Below are 19,417 nucleotides of genomic sequence, written 5' to 3'. Positions count from 1 at the left end.
CAGCCAACAGACACATGAAAAAATGCTCATCATCACTCGCCATCAGAGAAATGCAAATCAAAACCACAATGAGATACCATCTCACACCAGTTAGAATGGCAATCATTAAAAAGTCAGGAAACAACAGGTGCTGGAGAGGATGTGGAGAAACAGGAACACTTTTACACTGTTGGTGGGACTGTAAACTAGTTCAACTATTGTGGAAACAGTGTGGAGATTCCTCAAGGATTTAGAACTAGAAATACCATTTGACCCAGTCATCCCATTACTGGGTATATACCCAAAGGATTATAAATCATGCTGCTATAAAGACACATGCACACGTATGTTTATTGCGTCACTATTCACAATAGCAAAGACTTGGAATCAACCCAAATGTCCATCAGTGACAGACTGGATTAAAAAAATGTGGCATATATACACCACGGAATACCATGCAGCCATAAAAAAGGATGAGTTCGTCTCCTTTGTAGGGACACGGATGTAACTGGAAACCATCATTCTCAGCAAACTATTGCAAGAACAGAAAACCAAACACTGCATGTTGTCACTCATAGGTGGGAATAGAACAATGAGATCACTTGGACACAGGAAGGGGAACATCACACACTGGGACCTATTGTGGGGAGGGGAGAGGGGAGACAGATAGCATTAGGAGATATACCTAATGTAAATGACGAGTTAATGGGTGCAGCACAGCAACATGGCACATGTATACATATGTAACAAACCTGCATGTTGTGCACATGCACCCTAGAACTTAAAGTATAATAAAATAAATGAATAAATAAATAAATAAATAAATAACATGCAGCATATTGATATGAAGTTGGAATTTCAATGTATCTATTTTGGTAGTGTGAAACACCAAGTTCATAAAATTATAGCCTTGTACTCCCCTGAAGTGTTAATCTTGCCTGCTTCCCAGAAAAACAAGTGCACTGAGAACAGCAAGTTTTTGCAATAGAGAAAAAATTAAATAATTGCGGTATCAGCCAAGTGAAAGGACAAGAGTTTATTATTACTCAAATCAGCCTCCATGAAAATGTGGAAGCTAGGGATTTTCAAGGATAGCTTGGGGGACAGAGGGCTAGGAAATGGGGAATGCTGATTGGTTGGGTTGGGGATAAATCATAGGGAGTCAAAACTTGTCTTCTTGTTCTGAGTCTGTTCCTGGGTGGGGGCCACAAGACTAGATGAGCCAGTTTACTAGTATGGATGGTGTTAGCTGGTCCATCAGATTGCAGGGTCTGAAAAATACCTCAAATACAAGTCTTAGGTTTTACAATACTGATGTTATTTACAGGAGCAATTGGAGAGTTTAGGAATCTTGCGGCCTCTGGCTACATCACTCCTGAGCCATAATTTCTAATCTGATGACTAATTTGTTAGTTTTACAAAGGTGGTCTTGTCCCCAAACAAGGAAGAAGTGTGCTTTGGGAAGGGGCTCTTGTCATCCTTTTCTCAAAGTTAAACCATGAAGTAAATTCCTCCCATAGTTAGCATGGCCTTCACCCAGGGATGAATGAGGGCAGCTTGGAGATGAGAAGCAAGATGGAGTCAGTTTGGTCAGATTTCTTTTACCGTCATAATTTTCCTATGTCAATTTTTCTCATTGTCATAATTTTGCAAAAGTGATTTCAGCATGAGACCTTCCGGAGTATTTAAAACTAAGACTTTTTTCTTTAGGGAGGTGGGGGATTACTAGCATTTGTCTCATAAACGTAGGTTTCAACACGTTATTTTATAAAACTTCTCTTTCTTAACTTATATTTAGCAACAAGAGATTTTTGGAGCTGTAACAAAATGATGAGGAAAAAAGTAGACTGAGTTTAGTATATATTAATGGTATGTGCACAATGTTAGCAAAATTCTTGCTTACATTTTGCCTAAATATAAATGTTTTTGACATAAATCAAAGCCTATTATAAGGAGCTATTTTTATGCTAATAAATAGAAACTACCATGTAATCAGATCTTTCATTAACTAACTTTGTGCCTGCCATACACGGGAAGTTTGTGTCCTCCCCCAAATTCTTATGTTGAAATCCTAATCCCCAAAGTGATGGTTTTGGGAGGTGGGGCCTTTGGAAGGTGATGAGGTCCTGAGAGTGGAGCCACATGAATAGAATTAGTGCCCATATGAAAGAGACTAAAGGGAGCTCCCTTGCACTTTTTGCCATGTGAAGAAACATCAAGAAGACGGTAGTCTGTGCATCAGGAAGTAAACCCTTATTAGACATTGAATCTGCGGGTGCCTTGATCTTGGACTCCCCAACTTCCAGAATTGTAAGAAATGAATGTTGTTTAGGTCACTCTGTCTGTGGTATCTTTATAGTACTTTGAACGGACTAAAGCAGTATCATTGCTAAATAATATAAACTCTTTGGGCCTCAGCATATATATGTGTGTGTGTGTGTGTGTGTGTGTGTAAGGAAAGAGAGAGAGAGAGACATAAATATAAATTTATATAAATATAAGTGTTTTAGTTAAATAGGTTTTCTCCCAGTTCAAAAATTCAATTGTTGGCCAGGTTTAGTGGCTCACACCTGTAATTTCAGCACTTTGGGAGGCCAAGGCAGGTGGATCACTTGAGGTTAGACCACCCTGGCCAATATGGTGAAACCCTGTCTCTATCAAAAATACAAAAATTAGCTGGGCGTGGTGGTGCAACCTGTAATCCCAGGTACTTTGGTGGCTGAGGCATGAGCATCATGTGAACCAGGAAGGCGGAGGTTGCAGTGAGCTGAGATCATCCCACTGCACTCCAGCCTGGGTGACAGAGAGACTCTGTCTCAAAAAAAAAAAAAAAAAATTAATTATTTAGGCTTTCATTTTGCAATAAATTTTCCAATTAGTAAAGAAGCCCAGGAAAATCAGAAAAAGTAACATTATATGAATTATTTTTGTTACTGAGTTTCAAATCCCACTGGAATTAATAATTTGATTTAATAACGCTTTATAAATGGGGTTGTTTTTTCTCTTAACAGAGGAAAAAGTAACACCCAAATGCTTCTTATATTAAGACCTATTGTGTTCAGATTTTTATCGCTTAAAACTAGCAGAAAACATTCCCTTTAGTGTTGTCTAAAGGAAATGAAACAATTCACTTTTAATAACAATACATCAGCTAAGTGAAATTTTGACACACATACGCCCCATGAAGAGTACCTTGAAAGAAAGATCAAAACCTTTTAAAAACTTTGTGGCACCAAAAGTTCCCATTTTCCTTGGGAACTTCCCATGATTCATGAGATTCCAAAAGTCTAAAGATTCAGCTCTGATGAAAACTGAAGGAAAATTCATTAACAATTGTGTTTATCAATATTTTAAAAGAACAAAGGTTAACATTTTAGTGAGTGAGGGAGGCCGGATGTGAGACATTCTGAAACCATCTTCTGTAACCTAATTCCTATTAGATATAAAAATAAATCCAACCCAGTGGCCAGGAAGACTGCGCTGCTCTGCATAAAACTGAAAGCTAATCAAACTCTCTGATGATAATGAATCAAAGGATGAAAAATAGAGAAGTCTAGAAGAAGAGAGAAAGGAACTTCTTTTAAATCTTAGAAACAAGAAAAAAAGAACTTACCATATAAGCTGCGGTGACTACCTTTTCCACCAGCAGCACCACTCTTTGTGGGACCTGTTTCCCGGTGCTCTGCTGGGTGCTGTACACACACGTGAGAGTATAGCTCAGTTTGAGGCTAAGTGCATCCACGTAAGCAGTTCAGGCATGTCTGAACAGATTTGGACAAATCCATTCTTATGAAGGTGCTGAGATCCTCCTGGAAAATAACTCACCTTAAGGGCAGAAAAAAGTAAGACATCATGTGCCTAACCCAATTTGAAAGCCTCAGTCATCAGAAGACAGGGCATCTTCTGAGTCTACTCAGTCTTCAGTGATACTGGGTCACTTGGAATTGTCTCCTGCTCATGGACCCTGTCTCAGTCAGGGAGAGAGAGCAAGCAATAAAAGGGCATTTCCACTAAAACTCAGTAAAGTATTGGCACCAGCAACACTACTTATTAGTCTTCTAATTCAATGTAACATAAAAAAGGGAAAAGAAGCATGCCTCCTTTTTATCACAAACCAACAAATAGTTTTGGCACATACCCATCTGCTCTCACATTGCTACAGAGAACTATGTGAGCCTGGGTAATTTATAAAGGGAAGAGGTTTAATTGACTCACGGTTCCACAGGCTATACAGGAAGCACGACTGGGGTAGCGGGTAGCTCAGGAAACTTACAATCATGGCAGAAGGCAGAGGGGAAGCTCGCAAGTCCTACATGGCTAGAGCAAGAGGAAGAGAGAGAGCAAAGGGGGAAGTGCCACACACTGCCAAACAACAGATCTTGTGAGAACCCACCATCACAAGAACAGCAAGGGGGAAATCTGCTCCCATGATGTAATCACCTCCCACTAGATCAACATTGGGGATTACAGTTCAACATGAGATTTGGGTGGGGACACAAAGCCAAACCATATCAGGCATCTTGAGGGCAACAGTGAAAATGGAAGTGCCCAGTAGGTGATGATAGCCCCCTGGTGGTTAAGTAGCAGATACTTCAGAAGTAGCAGGGGGATATCCTGGATTTCCCATTAACTGACAGTATATTCATTGGTACTTGCAGAAATTCACTATTACTTCTAGAAAGTCTTTAGGCAATGGGATGAATGTATTAGTCAAGAGAAGTTAAGTTGTCATAAAAAACACGTTGCTTCTACTTATAACTCAATAATCAGAAGCTTCATGGCCCTGCCGAACTGCAACTTGGCAAGTGGATGTGGAGGAGCAGACGGCACTCTTGCTAAGCATTGCTGTCTCAGCCCCAAAAAGTATGGATGCTGTAAGCAAGGGATAGGGGGAGGAGCTGATAAAATGTATTCTTAATTTTACTGCATTCATTCTCATATACTGATGATACCAGTGAAGACAGTCAATTATATACATAAGTCTTTTATTTAATCCTCATGGCAGTCAGAGAAAACAGAGAAGTTAAGTAACTTGCCAGAAGTCACACAGCTGTTCAGGTCTCCTGGACTCCAAAGCTATTTGCTTTTATTATTCCATGTTTGTAAAAAAAAAAAAATTATATGCCTTAAAATAGCCTCAAACATTTACTGAGTTCCTACTCTGTTATTATCTCAGTTCTCTTCACAACAACCCAGTGACATGAGATTGCTATTATCCTCAACAGGATCACAGAGGGTTAAGTAACTTGATCAAAGTTACTGCAAGTAGAAAAGATATAATCTGAGCCCAGATCTTCTCCCTTCAACTGACTGGAATTTGAAATCCAATCAATTCCTAGTCTACTCCCAGTCTGATGCTTTTTCCACCTCCTTAATTGGTGATGAAGATACTTCAATTATACCTATTATCAATGTCATAAATCAGAGGCCGTAAACTATGGTTAATTCAGTAACTGCTACTCTGGAGGAAAACAGCTTCTTTCTAACAGAAACCTTTATTTTTCATTTGAGTAAGTCATTGAACACCTCCAAAGCATAGACTTCTTTGGCCTTCACAAATAAAACAAAGATAATGGGTACATAAATTCTACCAAATAGACATCAAGTACTTAAGACAGATGCTTAACTCTAACTCCTAGGATGTTTTCAAACAGAATCTATAAAGAAAAGACAATGTCAATTGACATAGTTGAGAAGAGAGGCAGGTGAAATGCTGTCAGGAAAGTTTAAAGGAAATTAATATAGACTAAAAACAATTTTTATTTAATGTAAAGGGGAATGCATGTCATAAAAATGATAGGAAACCAAACCATATAGTAAGACTTCATTAGGGCATAGGTAGACAGAATCAAACCAGGGAAGATAAGAGCGTATTGTGCTAAAGAAAGACAACAGGGTTGTTGGGATATCAACTAAGTTACAAGTTATCTGCCATATGCAAAATCTAGCCCATTTGCAGATAAGGTTTGGGACTTGTCTCATACAGATTAAACATTGTTTATCTGCAAATAGATTGATTTCTTTACATGGGCCTTAAACTCTATAAATTTGTTAAAAATAACCTGTATAACAGGACATCTTTGCAAGATGACTCAGAATAATTACCCTGTCTTCAAATTATTGTGAAAACAAGGGGTGTTCAATTTAGTTTTCACCAGTTTCCTTAAAAGGCAAATCACTGGCTCCAGTCAGAGAAAGCATCAAAATGGCTACATTTAAATTGAAAGTTGATACAGAGGGTTTACAACAGGGTCTCAAGTCTGGCTGCTCATTAGAATTGCCTGAGGAACTGTCAATAAACATTGTTGCCTGGGCCTGTGGACAAAAATTCTAATTAAAGATGGGCAATTGAGGGCGCAGTACAAGGGCTGGTGACAAGCAATTATATTTTTAAAATTCTTTCCGGATAGTCTGATGTCTGATCCGTAGCCTTCCACCATCAGTAGTGTATGAAAGTACATCTCTGACTAATCAGTCAACCCATTGAAAAAAAGACCGCAAAGCAAGAACCCTAACTCTTGAAAAGACTAGCCAGGCCGTGCTATGACCAATGTTAGTTATTAGTGTTACATTTTCACTTTGGTATAGTTTAATTATTAGTGTATTCTTAACAAATGCATATCATCAGTGACAACAAGTCATATTTTTAATGAGAAATCATTACAACTTAGTGTTAAACTTCTCACCTTGGTGAACGTAATAATAATTTTGTGCACATCTTATTGTGAAATCTAAAGCTTTATCTTTAGCACTTCTCTCTGTTCAAACTTCTGAGCCCCATTCTTGTGTGTGCTGTGATGGTGATCAGCATGTCTACTGTCTTTGTTCTTATATTCATCTATTCCTTTGTAATATGGTAATTAGTTTTAAGATGAAAGCTAATCCTGACTGTGAGAATGCTGAGCTATTGTTACTGCTGGCTAATGTATCACTAGAAGACGAGGCACAATAAAACAGAAAAATGGTTTTTCTTGTGTTCTCCATTGGTTTATTATTATGAGTAGGGGAACAATGTGCAAAATTTATCTTTAAGGCATAAATGAGAGTAGCGATGGGAAAAAAAAAAAAGCAAAGCATATTGAGATGAGAAACAGTGAGTTTTCAGAGGGCTATCAATAGCCCTCTGAATAGCCCAAACTTTAAGTCATTTTCTGTACTGGAAGAGCAGGAGTTCAGCATCCAAACCCAGATCCACTGGGGTGGGGGGAGTCTTTGGGGTTTTATATCTGCAGAAAGAGCAAGCAAAATAATGTGTGTGTATATGTACAGTTTTCAGGAGAGCAATACCTGTTACGTTTGCCAAAGGCTTATGAGTGAGGTATCTACAAATTGATATGAAGGAAAGCTATCTCTTCATATCTTCTCTTTCTTAGCAGTAACCAATATTGAGTCTTTTTCGACTAATCTTTTAGGGGTTCTTTGCTGGTATAGTCTATAATACTTGGTGTATTTCTTCAGTATGTCCTTACAAGAATTCCTAGTAAATATACAAGTATTGGAATCAGGTTTGCCTCTTCTGTACAGAAGGCCATTAGCATCAGGGTCTTAATTTCATGAATGGCAGTTGCTGTGGCTTCTCTTCTTTTTCTGCTAATACTACCTCTGATAACATTGTTTTAATCTTCTTATTCTGAACTTTTGCTTGAATGGTAGATGGACCAGCTAGCTGGGTGTTACTGAAGTTTAGCACCTACTCAGACCCATGCTCATCTCTCTTGCTGTACAGATGGACAGGTTAGCGTCCTCTGAAAGGACAGTATCTCAGCTCTCCTGAGAGAGTGGGAGAGGTAAAAGAGAGGGTCCCCATAACATTTTTTTCTTAACTTTGAGTCAGGTTTATGCATTCAATCATGGCTCTACTCTCATGATCATTCCAGTGCTATTAGAATGCATTGCATTTTTTAAAAATCTGATAAATCTAGCAGTAGGAATGGGCCTATCTTGCGCTTTAGTAATAATCAGGGTTCAAGGCCAGACTGGTTATACAGAGAACCTTGACATCTAAAGCATGCCATAGGCTTCAGCCCCACTCCATTAGGAGCCTGATGCCATCATCTATGCTTATAATAATTGCTCATAGTTATTGAAACATACTGCATGTCAGGCATGTAATTTGTATTATCTCTCCATAACAATTCTCTTAGGTAGGTCCAATGATTACATATAATAAAACAAAGGTTTATTGTAACCACATAAATCATACAAGGTCATACAGCTAGTAGGTGATTGAGTTGGGATTTACACAGAGTTTAAATCTGTTTCTGACTCTAAGGCCTCCATGTTAAACTATATTAACTCCAATGGCCTCTGGAAAAGTCCAGAATATCCAAAGTATGTAGAGTCAGAGTTGGGGAAAGGATAGTCACTCTGAGTTTGCTTCCTTGGAAATATAGCATTAGTTATATATTACTCATATGTATTTAAAAATTGCTTATTTATAGCAAGAACAGTGAAAGTACTAAGTTTTGATGTGAGCTTAGACAACATCAAAACAACAAACAAAATTTTATCACTATAGACCTTGAAAATACCTAGATATTTTCTACAGAATATCCATAATTCTTTATTTGCTTATCAAAATTTACAGTGACTTTTCTTCAAGTAATAGCTTGATAAATTTTTAAAGTTTAATTACTCTTTATTTGTTTAATTATTAATATCAGTGAATATTTAGAAAATACTACATGTCTACAGTTGAGTAACTCTATTTTAACACTGACAATTAACATTTATGGCATGTTGCATGTGTATGTTTACTGCGGCACCATTCACAATAGCGAAGACATGGAATCAACCCAAATGCCCATCAATGATAGATTGGATAAAGGAAATGTGGTTCATATAACATGGAATACGTAAAAAGTAATGAGATCATGTCCTTTGCAGAAACATGGGTGGAGCAAGAGGCCATTATCCTCAGCAAATTCGCACATGGAACAGAAAACCAAATACCACATGTTCTCACTTATAAATGGGAGCCGAACAATGAGAACGCATGGACACAGGGAGGGTAACAACACACACTGGGGTCTGTCGGCAGTAGGGAGGGGTGCATGGCAGGGAGAGCATTAGATTAAATAGCTAATGATTGCTAGGCTTAATATCTAGGTGACGGATTGATAGATGCAGCAAACCACTATGGCACACATTTACCTGTGTAACAAACCTGCACATCCTGCCCATGTATCCTGGAACTTAAAATAAAAACATTTATGGCATGTTTTAGAAACATGAAATAGTCTGATGGGGATCATTTTAGAATATGTAAAAGAGAATAGCTGGTGACACATTGGGAAGTTTGGCTGGAATTATATTGTAAAAGCCTTATATGCCATTTATTTTTTAAGTTAAGAAGTATCACAAAAAATGTTAGTCAGAGGAGCAACATTGTTTTATAATCAGAAAGTATATATAAACTTGAAAATTCAAATTACAAATGTTAGAAATAAGCTATTTTTCTATTGTATTCATGTGTATCTCTAGCATTTTTTCCTTGTTACTTACTTTAGAGAACAAGCTCATTTAGTATAGACACCATATGAATGGTTGTAAGTAGTTAAATCAAAAGGAGAGGGTCCTCTAATCAAACTGCTAAAGGGGACAGGAATATCCAGGCCGAGGACCCCTTCTCTCTAATTCCGGACTCTGCTTCTCTGTAAAGGTCAGGCTTTATTCTCGCAAACCAGGGGCTGGAATTACGGCCTCTGGGGTAATGCAATGTGACAGCCAACACCAAAGCAACAGACCTTGGTGGTTTTTTTAAAAAATGATAAAATGGGAGAAACCAGTTTTCAATCTGGTGTGTAAGGAGCTTGTAAGTCATCACTACATGCTGACAAGTTAAAAGCTGAACAGATCCTCAACACTTCTTGTGTCTGTCATAGAAGTGAGGTCATGGGGAAAATTGCTGCCCCAAAAACAAGAAAGGCAGACAAACACAGAGAATGCCAAACACAAGAGCAGAAACCCATGAGCAGAAATCTCTGTGGGATTCACTGCAGGGGTTGGAAAACCATAACTATAATTGATGAATTGCTGGAGGCTCGGAGTGGACAAGTCTTGAAGTTACAAATGCCTTAGGGCCCTGTCCCAGGGGTGGAGATTGTCCCCACACTTTTGTAAGTTTTGTCTCCAGGAGCTCAACCAGGTTCTTACAGCCAATAATGGAGAAAAATTCCCTTATGCTTCTGACAAAGGGAGAGGAAAGTAACCATGTAAAATATGCCAGAGCTTTCTGTTCTTAACAAGTTCTGCTCTTCAGATAAAATATTTTAGCAGTGCCTAAACTACTTGATTTTTTCATAGCCTCACTGACAAGAGGGAAGGAAAATGCTCAACCCCAGCCTCTGCTAGCTTTCAATGAGGAGAAAGAAGATACCCAGTTCCAGTCCACTTTATCCATCCTTTCACACCTAAGTGTGTGTGTGTGGGTGGGAGAGACAGAGAAATACTTGTGAACTGCACCGTCCAGAGGCATTTGATCACTAAAAGGCTGAGACCTAATCATAGGACTGTAACATATTTCCCTTCCCTCACATCGCACACCACATTACTAAAGACCTATATCCAGCAGTTCCTTTTACCCAGTATTCAAGAAAAAATTGCAAGGCATACTAAAAAGCAAAAACAAACAAACAAACAAAAAAAACCAACAACATGGTCAGAAGAGACAAAGCAAGCGTCAGAATCACATTTAGATATGGTTGGGATGTTGGAATTATTAAATCTACAATTTAAAACAACCATGATTAAGATACTAAGGGCTCGAAAGGCTAAAGCAGACAGTATGCAAAAATAGATGAGCAGTGTAAGCAAAGAGATGAAAATTCTAAAAAAGCAAAACAAAGAAAAGAAATGCTAACAATAAAAAACACTCTAGCAGAAATAAAGAATGCCTTTGATGGGCTTATTAGTAGACTGGAAACTGCTAAGTAAAGAATATCTGAGATTGAGGATGACAACAGAAACTTCCAAAATGGAAAGACAAAGAGAAAAATGGCTGAAAAAGTGGAACAGAATATACAAAAACTGTGGTACAACAAAAGGTATCACATGTGCATAATGAGACTATTACTAGGATAAAAAAGAAAGGAAGAGTAGAAATATTTGAAGCCGTAATGACTGTGAATCATAATGTCTGTGAAAGTTAGAAAAATCACAGACCCGGGAAACTCAGAGAACACTAAACAGGGTGAAAACCAAAAAACAACACTTAGGCATATCAAACTACAGTCTGAATATTTTCTAATATTTAAAGGTATTTCTAATATTCAAGGAAATCAAAGAAAATATTTTGAAAGGAGCCAGAGAGAAAAAAAAAAACTTACCTATAGAGAAACAAAGGTAAGAATTACGTCTGACTTCTCAGAAATCATGCAAGCAAGAAGAAAATGAAGTGAAATATTTAAAGTGTTGAGAGAAAAAAAACTCCACCATCCTAGAATTTTGTACCCTGTGGAATTATCCTTCAAAAATGAAGAAGAAATACTTTCTCAGACAAAAATTGAAGACATTTGTTTCCAGGAGAGCTGCCTTGCGTGAAATGTTAAAAGAAATTATTCAGAGAGAAAGGAAATTATGCAAGTCAAAAACCTGGCTTTACATCAAGGAAGAGCATTAGAAAAAGAATAAGGGTAAAAAAAAAAACCTTTTATTTTCCTATTTTTAAGTAATCTAACAGATAACTGTTTGATACAATAACAGCAACAAAGTTTTTAATTATGTTTCCTTATATATCATATGTTTTATACATGCATATATATTACACATACATTTATGTAATGTTTAAAATTAATGACAGCAATGATACAAGGGACAGGATTGAGATATTAGTATTATTTTGTTATTACAGGTTACTTGCATTACCTATGAAGAGATACACTGTTATTTGAAAATGGACTTCAATTAGTTGTGAGTGTATATTACAAACTCTAGGGCAACTACTAAAAAAAAAATAAGAGAAGAGGTATAACTGATATGCTACCAAGGGAGAGAAAATGGAATCCCATAAAACGCTCAGTTAATACCACAAATGCAGAAATAAAAGAGTGGAAGGAAAAATAAAAACAAAGAATAAAGGCAACAAGTAAAAAGCAACAAATATGGCAGATAAATCCAACTATATCAATAATTATTTTAAACATCAATGGTTTAAATATACCAATTAAAAGAGAAACCGTTAGAATGAATCAACAATTTTAAAGACCCTACTTTGTGTTGCTTATAAGAAATCCATTTTAATATAAAGATGCATATATATTAAAGGAAGTTCTTTAGGGAGTAGAAGTATGATGCCCAGCGGAAATTTGGATCTATATAAAGGAATAAAAAGTATCAGCAATAATAAATATGAGTAAATATTAAAAATGTATTTTTCTAATTTTTAATTTTTTGGTAAGATAACTGCTTAAAGAAGCACAAATAGCTTCTTGTGAGACTTGCACACATGAAGAAATAAAATATATTATAACAATAACACAAAATATGGAAGAAGGAAATAGACTACTGTGTGTTTCTTACACTACATATGAGGGTAGAATGTGGCAAATTAAAGATATATATTGTAAACCATTGAGCAATCATTGAAAAAGAAGGCGTAGGGCTAATAAGCTAATGTGTAGATAAAAAAGAATCGTTAAAGATAATCCAAAATAAGGCAGTAACAGAGGGAAAAAGAACAATAAGAAGATGGGACTAATAGAAAATGAATAGCAGGATGATAAACCTGAAAGCAATTATACAGATAATTACATTAAATAAAAATAGCTTAAATTCCTCAAATTAAAAGGTAGAAATGATTAGATTGGATGAAAAAGCAAGAGCCAACTATATGTTGTGTAAAAGTAGTCGTCTAAATACAAAGCAATTCATAAATTTAAATTAAAATAATTGAAAAAATATCATGCAGTGGTTTTATTTGTATCATAAGAAGCCTGCAGTGGTTTTGTTTGTATCAAAATGGACTTCAAGATGAAAAGTATTAGCAAGGATAAGGAAAACTATCTCATAATGACATAGAGTCAAATCTTTGGGAAATTATAGCCATCTTACATGGTATGCACCCAAAACCAGGTCATATTTATAGAGCTAAAGGAATAAATAGATAAATCCACAATTATAGTTGTAGATTTCAACACTTCTCCCTCAGTAGTTAATAAACAAGTAGATATCAGCGAAGATATAAAAGGCTTAAACAAAACTATCAACCAACTTGACTTAATAATACATATTTTCCCCCTAGTCCCACACCCCCGCAACAGGCCCCAGTGTGTGATGTTCTAGGGGAGGGATAGCATTAGGAGAAATACCTGGTGACCATCACATGACCAGTGATGATGAACATTTTTTTCATATGTCTGTGGGCTGCATAAATATCTTCTTTTGGGAAGTGTCTATTCATATCCTTTGCCCGTTTTTTAGTGGGATTGTGTTTTTCTTGTAAATTTGTTTGAGTTCTTTGTAGATTCTGGATATGAGCCCTTTGTCAGAAGGATAGATTGCAAAAATTTTCTCCTATTCTGCAGGTTGCCTATTTACTCTGATGATAGTTTCTTTTGCTGTGCAGAAACTCTTTCGTTTAATTAGATCCCACTTGTCAATTTTGGCTTTTGTTGCCATTGCTTTTGGTGTTTAAGACATAAAGTCTTCGACCATGCCTATGTCCTGAATGGTATTGTCTAGGTTTTCTTCTAGGATTTTTATGGTCCTAGGTCTTATGTTTAAGTCTTTGATCCATCTTGATTTGATTTTTGTATAAGGTATAAGGAAGGGGTCCAGTTTCAGTTTTCTGCATATGGCTAGCCAGTTTTCCCAACATCATTTATCAGGTTGGGAATCATTTATTAATAGGGAATCATTTCCCCATTGCTGTGTGTCAGGTTTGTCAAAGATCAGATGGTGGTAGATGTGTGCTGTTACTTCAGAGGCCTCCGTTCTGGTCCTTGGTCTATATATCTGTTTTGGTACCAGTACCATGCTGTTTTGGTTACTGTAGCCTTGTAGTATAGTTAGAAGTCAGGTAGCATGATGTCTCCAGCTTTGTTCTTCCTGCCCAGGATTGTGTTGGCTATGCGGGCTCTTTCTTGGTTCCATATGAAGTTCAAAGTAGTTTTTTCCAATTCAGTGAAGAAAGTCATTGGTAGTTTGATGGGGATAGCTTGACGAGTTAGAACACGCTCCTTTAGCTTGGAGAAGTTTGTTATTACAGACCTTCTGAAGCCTACTTCTGTCAACTCCTCAAACTCATTTTCCATCCAGTTTTGTTCCCTTGCTGGCGAGGAGTTGTGTTCCTTCGGGGGAGAAGAGGCATTCTGGTTTTTGGAATTTTCAGCCTTTCTGCTCTGGTTTCTCCCCATCTTTGTGGTTTTATCTACCATTAGTCTTTGATGTTGGTGACCTACAGATGGGGTTTTGGTGTGGATGTCCTTTTTGTTGATGTTGATGCTATTCCTTTCTGTTTGTTAGTTTTCCTTCTAACAGGCCCCTCAGCTGCAGATCCACTCCAGACTCTGTTTGCCTGGGTATCACCAGCGGAGTCTGCAGAACAGCAAATATTGCTGCCTGATCCTTCTTCTGCAAACTTCAGCCCAGAGGAGCACCTGCCTGTATGAGGTGCCTGTCGGCCCCTACTGGGAGGTGTCTCCCAGTCAGGCTACACAGGTGGGGTCAGGGACCCACTTGAGGAGGAAGTCTGTCCATTATCAGAGCTTGAATGCTGTGCTAGGAGAACCACTGCTCTCTTCAGAACTGTGAGGGAGGGACGTATAAGTCTGCAGAAGCTGTCTGCTGCCTTTTGTTCAGATATGCCCTGCCCCAGAGGTGGAATCTAGAGAGGCAGTAGGCTTTGCTGAGTTGCAGGGCCTCTGCTCAACTCAAGCTTCCCTGCAGCTTGTTTACACTATGAGCATAGAACTGCCTACTCAAGCCTCAGCAATGGCAGACACCTCTCCCCGTACCAAGTTCCCACTTTGCAGGTCTATCTCAGACTGCTGCCATAGCAGTGGGCAAGGCTCCGTAGGCATGGAACCCACTGACCCAGGTACAGGAGGGGATCTCCGGGTCTGCTGGTTGTGAAGACTGTAGGAAAATGCAGTACTTTGGCAGGAGTGTACTGCTCCTCCAGGTACAGTCACTCTCGGCTTCCCTTGGCTAGGAAGGGGAAATCCTCCAACCCCTTGCACTTCCTGGGTGAGGCAATGCCCTGCCCTGCTTTGGCTCGCCCTGCATGGGCTGCACCCACTGTCCAACCAGTCCTAGTGAGATGAACCAGGTACCTCAGTTGGAAATGCAGAAATCACCCATCTTCTGCGTTGATCTCATTGGGAGTTGTAGATCGGAGCTGTTCCTATCTGGCCATCTTGGAAGCATCTTCCCAATAAACAAGTCTTAAACTTAAGAGAGGATTTAAATAACAAGAGTATATTCTCTGACCACAACAGAATTAAATCATAAATTAATAATATATCTAAAAAATATCCTAAATATTTTGATATTAAACCATATACTTTACATATACTTTAAATGACTAATGGATCAAAGAAGAAATCAAAAGGGAATTTAGAAAATATTTTCAAGTGAATGAAAACAAAACAAAATCTAGAGAATTCTGCTAAATCAGTGCTTTTAACAGAAATTTTATATCATTAAATGCTTATATTAGAAAAGAAGATTTAAAAGTCAATGATAAAAGTTTCCACCCTTCTTGCTCCTACATAAAAAGTACATTAAATGCAAATAAAGAAAAAAAGAATCCATTAAGGTAAGAACAGAAACCACTGAAATAAAAAACAGAGTAACAGTAGGGAAAAGTAATGAAACCCAGAGCTAGACCTTTGTAAAGAACAATGGAATTGTTAATTTTCTAGATCAGTCGTTCTTAACCAGAGGTAATTTTGCCTCCCAGAGGACATTTAATGATGTCTGGAGACATTTTTGTTGCCACAACTGGGAGGTGGTACTGGGATGCAGAGGTCAGGAAAGCTGCCAAACATCCTACAATGCACAGGGCAGTCTCCCACAACCAAGAATGTCACTAGTACCCTAGTTACCCCCCAACCCCGATGTCATTATTATTGATTGCTATGGAGAAACTTCCCTAGTCAGACTCCTCACAACACAATTACTGATACAATGAACAAAGATTACAACAGATCCTACAGATATTAATGGCAAATAAGGGAATATCACGAATAAATTTATGCCATAAAATCCAACAACATAAGTAAAATAGATGAACAAAACTTCCCAAGCTCAATAGATAACCGGAATATACCTATATTCTACTAAAGAAATTCAATTTGTAGTTTAAAGTCTCCCAACAAAATAAAACTTTAATCTCAGATGACATCATAGGTGAATTCTACCAAATCTTTAGGCAAGAGATAATACTAATTCTATGTAAACTGTTCCAGAAAATAGAAGAGAAGAAGCACTTTCCAACTTATTTTATGAGGCTAGCAGTATCCTGATTCTAAAGTCAGACAAATATTACAAGAAGAGAAAACTTTGGGAAAATACCTATGCATGAAAATAGATGCAAAAATCCTTAAGAATATATTGCCAAATGAAAATCAGCAATATATTTAAAAGATAATACTGTGTGACCAAGTGGGATTTATCCTGAGAATGCAAAGTTGTGTTGGTATTTAAATAAATCATGCAATTTTTCATATTAGCACATGAAGAAAAATCATCTCAATAGATGAATAAAATGCATGTGACACCCACCGTAATTTTTTTAAAATTTGTATTCAACTAGGAATAAAGGGAAACTTTCTTCACCTGAAAATGTTTATCTAGGCAAAACCTACAGCTAACATTATACTTAATAGTGAAAGGAAAATGCTTTCCCTCTAAGTTCAGGAAAAAGGAAAGGATATTTGCCCTCACCACTTTTATTTAACATTATGTTGCACATCTTAGCCAATACGATAAGGATAAACAGGAATAAAAACCATATATATTAGTAAGAAAGAAGTAAACCTATTCTCAGATAACATGATCACCTATCTGGAAAATTCTAACGGCTTTCCAAAAAGCTACTAAAGCTAATAAATGAATTTAGCAAGATTACAAGAGAAATACAAAACGTTTCTATATTTCTACACTAACAGTGAATTGTTGGAAATTACTGTTTTACTTCCACAAAAAATATTTGCCAAACCTGCTGTAGACATTATTCTATATCTTCCTTCTTTTCACATCAGACTTCTTAAAAAAGTAGCACATAATTTCCTTACCTCCCTTTCACTCCTCAAACCAAATGCCATTTGATTTCGGTCCTCAGCCCTCCACCTGAATATGCTTGAATCAAGATCACTAGTGAACACTTAGCTGCCAATCCAAAAGATGTTTTTCAGCTTTTTTTTTCCCTATGTAAGTTATTATCATCATTTGACACCATGGACTATGTCCTCCTTTTTAAAAATTTTTTATTTATGTATTTAATTATTTATTTTAATTTTTTTTATTTCCATAGATTATTGGGGAAGAGGTAGTGTTTGGTTACATGAGTAAGTTCTTTAGTGGTGATTTGTGAGATTTTGGTGCACCCTTCATCCGAGCAGTATACACTGCACCCTATTTGTAGTCTTTTATCCTTCATCCTCTTCCCACCCTTCCCCTCTGAGTTTCCAAAGTCCATTGTGTCATTCTTATGCCTTTGCATTTTCATAGCTTAGTTCCTACTTATGAGTAAGACTATATGATGTTTGGTTTTCCATTCCTGAGTTACTTCATTTAGAATAATAGTCTCCAGTTTCATCCAGGAGGCTGTGAATGTCATTAATTCATTTTTTATGACTGCATAGTATTCCATCATGTGTATATATGATGTAATATCACAGTTCACACCATTTGACCCAGCCATCCCATTACTGGGTATATACCCAAAGGATTATAAATCATGCTGCTATCACATGTTTCAGCTTTCTACATATGGCTAGCCAGTTTTCCCAGCACCATTTATTAAATAGGGATTCTTTTCCCCATTTCTTGTTTTTGTCAGGTTTGTCAAAGATCAGATAATTATAGATGTGTGGTATTATTTCTGAGGGCTCTATTCTGTCCCATTGGTTTACATCTCTGTTTTGGTACCAGTACCATGCTGTTTTGGTTACTGTAAACTTGAGGTATAGTTTGAAGTCAGGTACCGTGATGCCTCTAGCTTTATTTTTTTTTTTTTGCTTAGGATTGTCTTGGCAATGTGGGCTCTTTTTTGGTTCCATATGAACTTTAAGGTAGTTTTTTTCCAGTTCTGTGAAGAAAGTCATTGGTAACTTGAAGGGGATGGCATCGAATCTATAAATTACCTTGGGCAGTGTAGCCATTTTCATGATATTGATTCTTCCTATCCATGAGCATGGACTATTCTTCCATTTGTTTGTGTCCTCTTTTATTTCATTGAGCAGTGGTTTGTAATTCTCCTTGAAGAGGTCCTTCACATCCCTTGTAAATTGAATTCCTAGGTGTTTTATTCTCTTTGAAGCAATTGTGAATGGGAGTTCATTCATGATTTGGTTCTCTGTTTGTCTGTTATTGGTGTTTAGGAATGCTTGTGATTTTTGCACGTTGATTTTGTATCCTGAGACTTTGCTGAAGTTGCTTATCAGCTTACAGAGATTTGGGGCTGAGATGATGGGGTTTTCTAAACATACAATCTTGTCACCTGCAAACAGAGACAATTTGACTTCCTGTCTTCCTATTTGAATACCATTGATTTCTTTCTCCTGCCTGATTGCCCTGGCCAGAACTTCCAACACTATGTTGAATAGGAGTGGTGAGAGAGGTCATCCTTGTCTTGTGCCGGTTTTCAAAGGGAATGCTTCCAGTTTTTGTTCATTCAGTATGATATTGGCTGTGGGTTTGTCATAAATAACTCTTATTGTGCTGAGATACATTCCATCGATACCCAGTTTATTGCGAGTGTTTAGCATGAAAGCCTGTTGAATTTTGTCAAATGCCTTTTCTGCATCTATTGAGATAATCACGTGCTTTTCGTCATTGGTTCTGTTTATGTGGTGGATTATGTTTATTGATTTGAGTATGTTGAACCAGTCTTGTATCCCAGGGATGAAGCCAACTTGACCATGGTAGATAAGCTTTTTGATGTGCTACTGGATTCGGTTTGCCAGTATTTTACTGAGGATTTTCACGTCGATGTTCATCAGGGGTATTGGTCTAAAATTCTCTTTTTTTGTTGTGTCTTTGGTATCAGGATGATGTTGGCCTCATAAAATGAGTTAGGGAGGATTCCCTCTTTTTCTATTGATTGGAATAGTTTCAGAAGGAATGGTACCAGCTCCTCCTTATACCTCTGGTAGAATTTGGCTGTGAATCCATCTGGTCCTGGACTTTTTTTGGTTGGTGGGCTCTTAATTATTGCCTCAATTTCAGAGCCTGTTATTGGTCTATTCAGGGATTCAACTTCTTCCTGGTTTAG

This window comes from Rhinopithecus bieti, unplaced genomic scaffold, assembly GCF_001698545.2.
Source record: "Rhinopithecus bieti isolate Rb0 unplaced genomic scaffold, ASM169854v2 scaffold_78620, whole genome shotgun sequence".
Taxonomy (NCBI): Eukaryota; Metazoa; Chordata; class Mammalia; order Primates; family Cercopithecidae; genus Rhinopithecus; species Rhinopithecus bieti.
This window is presented reverse-complemented; position numbering follows the sequence as displayed.